At 40.9% G+C, this 8712-nt stretch overlaps 1 protein-coding gene across 2 annotated transcripts in view; it reads left to right on the forward strand.

The window, feature by feature from the left end:
* RAD54B (RAD54 homolog B) overlaps positions 1-8712 on the forward strand; it is a 64997-nt gene that overhangs the window by 9100 nt on the left and 47185 nt on the right. The gene's annotated exons all lie outside the window — the stretch shown is intronic.

The following is an 8712-nucleotide window of genomic DNA, read 5'->3' on the forward strand; positions in this document are numbered from 1 at the left end:
TTTTCAGGGTTTGTCATATTGTCCAGTTTCAGTCTAACTGCTTACTTTAGGTTTCTAGATAACACAAAAACATTCAGGCCTGGCATCTCATAATCAAGCATATTATTGCTAGAATTACTTGGATGTCTGCAAAAGTAGAAGTATTAATTCAATTTCTATTGTTGCACTTTACAGATGAACTGGAAAAGATATTCCAGTGAGGAGTATTTTTACCATCTGTCTGTTTAAGCGGTAGAGCTGCATGTATAGCTGCAGCTCATTCAAAACCTTGAAATGTTTCTATAAACAGCTGGTAAAGCAGTTAAGTCTTTGGGTAAAAGATACTGCATAAACATCTGTAGCTCTTAATAATTACCAAGTACACCTTAGCAGAGCTAAGGTGTAACTGGGTGCCTGAGTGTAAGTAATTACTGCATTGTTTGCAAGTTAGATTTTGCAAGTTTGTAAATTTGTTATAATTTCTTATTCAGAATATTACCAAAGTACTTTGCTGGCTCTTTATGTTTCACAATGACCTCCTTCTCCTTGCAATGTTCTAGACAGAATAGTTCGTAATAGTGAATAGACACATTAAAAGACAAGCTGATTCTCAATTCAGAGTAGTTTCATTGCTATTTAGTGTCATCTGTACCTGTTTGATCAGGCCATCTTAGGAAATGGGGATTGGTTAATAAAACTGGATTGATGTACATGTATCATAAGAGAAATTGTCTATATCTCTGGTGGGAAATTGCTTCCACAAGCATTCATTTATTGCATCAGCCACAGTAGGTATACATGCACAGTGTCAGTGGCCCAGTACCACACTGCCAGCAGTCAATGTGTTGCAGGGAGACTTGTTAGAGAGACTTCTGTGCCCTAGATGGCTTGTGTTTTCACTTTGGGACTCTTTGGCATCTCCTCAGGACAACACCTTTTAGTTGGTGCTCTTCCTTAGGATGTGAGATGATTTCTTCTACTCTGCTGCTGTTTTAAGACCTTCCCTGGCATTTTCCCAGGTGACTAAACACTTGAAATTCCCTGGGCTGTTGTCATGTCCCTAACCATTGTTACTCATCCTGAATTTCGGATGCCCACCAGCTGAGTGGTGAGATACATGGTGCCAATAGAATTATCAGCCAAGAGTGAGATGGGAAGAAGGAACTTAGAGAAGCTTCACCACCAAAAGAATCATCTCATATAATGTTCAGCAACTGCAAAGCTGCTTTCCTCGACAGGGCAGCCATCGGCAGTGCTGCTGTAAAACAAATCCAGACTTGCATAATTCTAGTGTGATATTTCCACAGTTAGTACAACCTAATTTATAATTTCATGTGATCATATCTTGCTGTCATGTGAATAACTAGGCTTTAAGTAATTATAAATGATATAACCAGGATATTTATGCATTTGAGAAAAGAGCAGTAAATTGACAGAGAAATGTACTTTTCATTTGTCCCAGTTAACTGTGCTCTGTATTTAAACTTATGAAAATAATGAAAGAGAGGGGAAGAAAACCAGAAATCAGAATGGTATTACATCATCAGAAAATAAAGAAAAAAGAGTTATATTAGATGTATGATATTCAACAGTTTCCAAAGAAGTTGGAGGGATTAAAATGAAAGTTTTCCAGTCACAACTTGTCTATTGAATGGAACTGGGGCTGCTTCTTTACAATGAAAAAATATAAATTGCCAGGTTCCTTACTTTTGAGTAGCAATATATCCACTATCAAAGAAAGTTGTGCTCCATGTAAAGATGATAATCTTTCATATATTTTCCTTTATATTGCTAAGTTACTGGAAATTAAAATTTGTAAACAAGAAAAAAAAAAGACTGTTCCTTGTGCAGAAACAGATACCTAATTTTGAAACTGCAGACAGAAAGCAAACTCCCCTTTCCAAGAGCTGGCAGGGGATGTGGTGGGAAATGAACTTACTATCCCAATATCATGGCTGGGCTTCGCGAACGAAGATTTGGGAAGGTTCTATCCACATTTGTTACAGGCACGTTGGTGACTTATGAGGCCAATACGAGATAGACATATCCGATTGCAAAAGGCACAGCAGAAAGACTCCTTAGATGGTGTATTCTGCAGAACACGATTCTTTCTGCGTTGCCTTTTCTCCTCGAGGGTGATCCTGCGTGTGTTCTCAAAGGAGACAGCTGCGTTATAGATGGTGTGTCTCCAGGCCTCCCGACTGGAGGCCAGAGTAGAGCAGTTATGGTGATCAATATGGCCAAGGCTGAGATGTTGTTTCAGGGAGTCCTTGTATCTTCTCTTCGGGGCTCCTCTCTTGCGGCAGCCAATGGCAAGTTCACCATAAAGCAAGATCTTAGGGAGGTGGTGGTCCTTCATCCTGGAGACGTGCCCTGCCCATCACAGCTGTAAAACATTGTGTATCCCAATATATTTATTGCAATTTAGCTCCCTGGAGTTGCATGCAAACACACAGCATATAGTCTGCCATATATAAAAAGAAATTATCTACTTTTTCATTGAATCATTAAAAATTAGGAACTTGGAAAATACTCTGTATAGACAGTATTTTAAACAATTCAGGTTTATCAGTAATAATTCTGTTCCCTCATTCATTCAGAGAGAAGGTATTCACACAGTTTCTTCTTACTTTTTTTCTTGATTATCAAAATTTATTATCAGGCTATGTGAATGTAAGATGAGCAAAAGTGAAATACATGGCTATTCGCATTTTCTTGCATGTTTTTCCTTTACATTCTTACGCACTTTGGAAAGTCCTAGTTTGGAGTGTTGAGGGTTGGGGTGTGTGTGTGTTCCCAGCTCTCCTGTCTCTAACAGATACAAAGGTGGACTTAAGGGAAGACAGAGAGAATGCAGCTATCAGGTGGAGGGACAAGAAATGCCTTACTGAAGGGAACTGGGAGGTTTTCTTGAGCTATCATGAGTATTATTGCAGACTAGGCCTGGATGCCTTCAAAGACAGTTGTCAAATCCTTCTGGAGCTGTGCTCATTGTTTGGATTCCCTCTGTTGCCATGCCAGCATAACTGGAGTCCAGTCCCAGCTTTTGGCTTTGGGCCTTAAGTTTTCCCCTGAAACAGAAGCTTTGTCACAATATGACTTTCCTGAAGTCAACAAGATAATAAGATAGTTATCTCACTGTCCTCAAAATATCCACTGAGCAAAATTAGAAGAATGGAGAATGCTTCTCTGTCTAATGCAGGGAATAATGCATGGTAAAGTATTTTGAGGTTAGTATTTAAAAGCATAATCTCCAAAATTTACATGGCTCTATGAAAAAATGTCAGCACTGCAGGAACTTGACTTCTCTTATACCATTTCTTTTTCTAGGGATATCTTGCTAGTGGGGATGTGAGAATTTAAGCAAAATATCCTGAGAAAATCATACTTTCAAACCTTTCTGTATTTCTCAGCTGCTTCTCATCAGTCATCAAAAAGCTTGTTGGAAGAGAGGATCAGAGAAGATAAAAAGCATGTATTAGGAATGGACATAGTTCTTAATTTGTAAAGAATGGTGCTCTTAGCTTTTCTATTTTTAAGGACCTGACTTATAAAGTGAAGAGCTAATTCATGGTGCCATATAGTCACATAGTATTATAATTTATAGTTCTTTAGCTTTAAGCCAAACTTAGTTTGAAGGATGGTTATAGATCTGAATGTGTGGGCCTTGGAATGTCAGACTGAGATGAAGATAAATTCTTTAAAATTTGGCATGGAAGGCATTTTAATTGTCTAAAGGATATATTTATTCCCCATTTCAGTGGGCTAAATGTTGAGAGAATGCCTTACATCAGCAGAGGGAACGGAAGTGTAGTTAGGTTTTATGCTTGGAATTTTAGCTGATAAGAGCCTTGTTGTTGCAGCAGTTGCAGGAACTGTTAGAGGTTAGAAGTTAATACAGGCTGGATGGTGATCATAAAAATAGATGCAGGAAAAAAAAGAGGTAGAGCTTCCCCTTGTTTGCCCCACCCCCAATGCAGGACAGAGGTTTTAGAAAGGAAAAGGAGGAGGAGAAAGGAAAAGAGTGGTCTGAGAGGTCCAGGTACACCAAGGATAAGAACAAGGAAGTACAAAAGTGATGGTAAAAGTGTTGATGAAGATGAGAGGAAAAAATCAAGTGACATAAGAAAGCCATTTGAAATACAACTTAAGTAATCTAAAAGTACTTCTAAAAGATCTGGTGCAAATGTATTTAGGCACTCTTAACTTCCAGGTGGGGTTGTCTTGCAATTTTCATTTTACAAAACTTTGTCATTTTCAACCCTCTTCTTAATGAATAGTGCCTGTACCCCTTAGCTTTAGAGACTGCCCATGAAACAACTGTTCCTATGAGAAATCTCTGGAGTTGAAAGCTTTCTCACCCACCCTTTGCTGCAGCAGGCTCTTAAAGACAAGCAGATTGAATGACTTGGCACTGTCTTGCTATCGTGTCAGTAGAAAGGACTATATGATGACCTAATGGTCAAATGTCTCGATACTTGCCAAATGTTTCCATTGCCAGTATAGCCCAGTATATTCACTGATGGGTAACATACACCATCCTATCTGTTGAATCTTCTTACTGTTTATCATGAGCACAAGAGTACCAGGGTTTCATTTTAGCTTTGATTCAAATCTTGCAATTGTCTTCTTGTTCTCTAAGACTTTCAGGCTCCTTGGTGATTGAAAATGCTAACCCCCAGGTCTCTGTAGAGCTGGTTTACTTGCGTATTACTAAATAAGAACAGAAGTCCTTCAGACTTATCCTGGGGCTACCACTTTGTGGGCAAAGCACCTTCACAGGTCTTAGCAATCTGTTGGTTTGGTATTTTTTGCACTGGAAGGTCCCAGCCTAAATTACTCAAGCTGGTGTCATTCCCTTCAATATTCATGTTTGCTGTCTGATCCAAACTGCATCTTTCAAAACAGCTGCTTTCTTAGGGCTTTCTTAATTCTCTCAGATGTCTTTTTGCCTTTGAATCATGTGCTTTGTAGTGATTCTTTTTTTTATATCTGTCATGGAGAGATTCTTCCTCAGTTCTGTGTGATAAAGGATTCTCCCTCTCCCTCTAAGATGCTCCCCTGATTTAAGACATTGTCCTTTTCTGGGTGTTCTGTCTCGTAATGTGCCTAAATTTACATGGGCCACTTGATGCAGTTATTGGCCATGATATAAACCTATCACTTGTAAAATTTGTGCCCACCGAGCTTTTTCAGCAATTCATAGTAATGTGGCTACTTTAATCCCTGATTGTGTTATAACTGTGACTAATTAATCTCAATAGCTCTACAGACTGGATGGTTTGTATCTTTTTTTGGTAGTAATTCTAGACGTTTTCACAGCAAACCCCCTGAATTTACCTGTTACCTGTAGTTCTAAGTCTTATTTCCCAGCTGTTGAAGTTCTGCAACTGTTGTTGTCCCCTCAGTTGTGTTAATACAAGTCTTTAAGAATATGGTTTGCAATTCACCCTACAATCATCCAGATAAGAGGCTGGAAAAGCTTTCTTTTTGTGAATTATTTGTCCTGTGGCATCATCATGGCTAGGCTTCGCGAACGAAGATTTGGGAAGGCTCTATCCACATTTGTTACAGGCACGTTGGTGGCTTATGAGGCCAATATGTGACAGACATATCCGATTGCAAAAGGCACAGCAGAAAGATTCCTTAGATGGTGTATTCTGCAAGACACGGTTCTTTCTGCGTTGCCTTTTCTCCTCGAGGGTGATCCTGCGTGTGTTCTCAAAGGAGACAGCTGCGTTATAGATGGTGTGTCTCCAGGCCTCCCGACTGGAGGCCAGAGTAGACCAGTTGTGGTGATCAATATGGCCAAGGCTGAGATGTTGTTTCAGGGAGTCCTTGTATCTTTTCTTCGGAGCTCCTCTCATGCGGCAGCCAATGGCAAGTTCACCATAAAGCAAGATCTTAGGGAGGCGGTGGTCCTTCATCCTTGAGATGTGCCCTGCCCATCGCAGCTGTGTTCTCATCAACATGGCCTCAATACTTGTGACTGCTGCTTGCTCTAGAACAGATGTGTTGGTCACATAGTCTGACCAGTGGATGTTTAGGATTGTGCGGAGGCAGCGTTGATGGAAGCGTTCTAGGAGATGCAGGTGGTGGCGGTAGATGACCCATGATTCGGAGCCATATAAGAGACTCGACAACACTATGGCATACTAGATCAGGGAACTACTAACCCAGCTCAGAAAAAATTATTAATGTGAGGACACATCAGTTCCCTGGTCTGATTTGCTCAGAAGATTTGTGAGTGCTCATACCAGCACAGTGAAGGGGCAGGAACATGCCACAGTTGGGGGGAGGCATAAATTACTGTTTTGGCAATGTACCACATTTATGTTGACTTAAACCAATTATTAAATTATTACGCTTGCAAAATAAATAAATAAATAGATTATTCTGCAGCTGGATCATCTTGCTGAACTGGCTGTACCCTGTGTTGCGTAAGTGCAAGTGTTGGTGGTGGAAGGTGTAGGATGAAGGATGGATTGTGGAAACTTTTTTTTTTGTAATTGTCTTGGAGCTACACCTATTGTTTCAGCTCAAAGTCTATATGTATCATTAATATCCAGGCTTTCCACTTTCTGTGATTTCTCATCCAAGTACTGGTATGACCTTAGGCTGATGAGCAAAGCTATTTTAAAAAGGAAAAAAAAAAGGGAAAAAATCTTGGTTGGCAGCCAGCTTCATTTTTTACAAGGGTTATTTTACAGTCATGCAGAACAATATGTAATTCAGACATTTCATCAGGTACTTGCTCAAAAGAAAACTTTATAGCAGTATTTTGCTATAATTATTTAAGTATGGAAACTTGGTCTCTCTAACAACATTAAGAATAAGGTGATAGAATGATACAAGTTTAGATAGGTCTAATATAAGGAGTTGCTGCATCAGGTAGCCCATTATAGAGGAGACTGCTGCACCTCCTTGTGGCCAGGACCATAAGGATGTATCCCTAAGAGGCACGTGTGCACACTGTATGTGTATATACAGCCAGACATCAAAAAATGCAGCACTTGCACAAACACAAGCAGCTTCAATGGCCTCATCCTTTCCCTTCACTGGCTGACTGTGATGAAAACTGTTTGTGGGGAATACTTATGTACATGACATGGATCCAGCAGCAAGTGGCCTTAAATTCTTATTCTGCTCAGTTACTGGTCCCTAGATCCCCTTGTCTCCCAGTTGTCTCACAAACATGCACTGGGTCTCTCTGGCAGCTGGTCTGGGTTTATGACCTTGCCAGTGGCCAGTCGCCAGGTGTCCTGGTGTCCCTCCAGCAGCCAAATCTCAGACCTTCTGGTCTCTGCAGTATCTGGCCCAGACTCACAGTTGCTCCAGTTCTTGAATCCCAAGCCCATTGCCTGTCTAGTCCGGCTTGGTGTTTGCCAGAGGTCACACACACACAGGTATCCAGGCAGTGTGCCTGGGCTTCAGTCTCTCTCCTTGCCAGTGCCTTCAGCACCTGGCCCACTGTGACCTGTGGTACAACTCCGGCTGCTGGCATATACGCTTCCATACATTGTTATGCAGAATGAAGATTCCCCTCACACAGGAAAATAGTTTACTACAAATGTAGTGTAACAAGAAGATAGTACAATCTATAATGATCAGGTGCAGGGCATGGCTGAACAACCATGAGCAGCCACCTGTTTACATGCACCTACTCCCTCTTATGCCTTTTTCCCCCCCCCAGTATCTTCTTATGCTTGTTCTGTCCCAAACCACTTCCATGGTTTACCCTCCCTTGTCTTGCCTTCATTTCTTCCTCTAAATATCCTATACTGTCTTCTCCAATCCCAAAATACTATTCCTGGCATCTCACAATGAGTCCCAACCCAGTGGGCAGTAAGCCCCTCCTTCAGTCTGCAAGGTGGCCTAGAGAGAGCCTCTTCTTGGAACTTGTCCCTCTGGGTCGCACCCTCGGCCCTGGGAGCAGCCGCACTGAGGGCTTGGTTTCTTTCATTTGGGTTATGTGGATTCCTCTGCCTGACACTTTTCACTTGTGCTCCTTGTGTCTGTGGGGAGGAGTCTTTAATCACACAACCTAACAGTGACTTCTTTTTGTCACTAAAAAGTCAAGAGACTGGGCGGGCACTGCACAACTGCTTCAACAGCGGATGGTACAGCTTGCCTCTGACTATTTAATTCTAATACTGCCAGAGCCTAAACTACCTGAAGCACATCCAATTTTTTTTTTTTCGGTTACAGAAGAACAACAAAGTGCATAAATTAGGGGGGAAAAAAGGATAGCCACCAGCTTTGTACTCTTAATATTAGCAAAGTGCAAAGTGAGAGGAAATAGGGAAGGATTAGGTGTTTAAAAGTGGTGGTTTTCATATAGTGCTTCTAACCACAAGAGTATTTTGTTTCTCAAATTTGAGTATAATAGGCTTCAGACTATAAAATGCTTTATTTAATCTTGGTTTGAAAGCAATTCCAGCAAAGTGGACTGGTCCCAATTTCGTTGGGTGGTACAGGAAAGCCAAGTCTTAGAAAGGGTTCCAGAAGTGCTTGTTATTCTAAATGCTAATTGATTTTCAGCAGTTAAAAGTCTCCTTTTGTTTAATGTGAATTTCTTGTTTTGAATGTGGCTTGTGTCTGCTTTGGGTTTTCTCCCCTTAGAGCAAACAAGTTTATACCTAGATCTTTATAGCCTTAGGATATTTCAAGCTATATAATTATTTCTCTTCCCCCCCTCCCCCCCCCCCACCTTGCTTCTAGGCTCCCTTGTTT

The sequence above is a fragment of the Pipra filicauda genome, unplaced genomic scaffold (genome assembly GCF_003945595.2).
Source record: "Pipra filicauda isolate LSUMZ 115617 unplaced genomic scaffold, ASM394559v2 scaffold509_size397805_pilon, whole genome shotgun sequence".
NCBI classification, from domain to species: Eukaryota; Metazoa; Chordata; class Aves; order Passeriformes; family Pipridae; genus Pipra; species Pipra filicauda.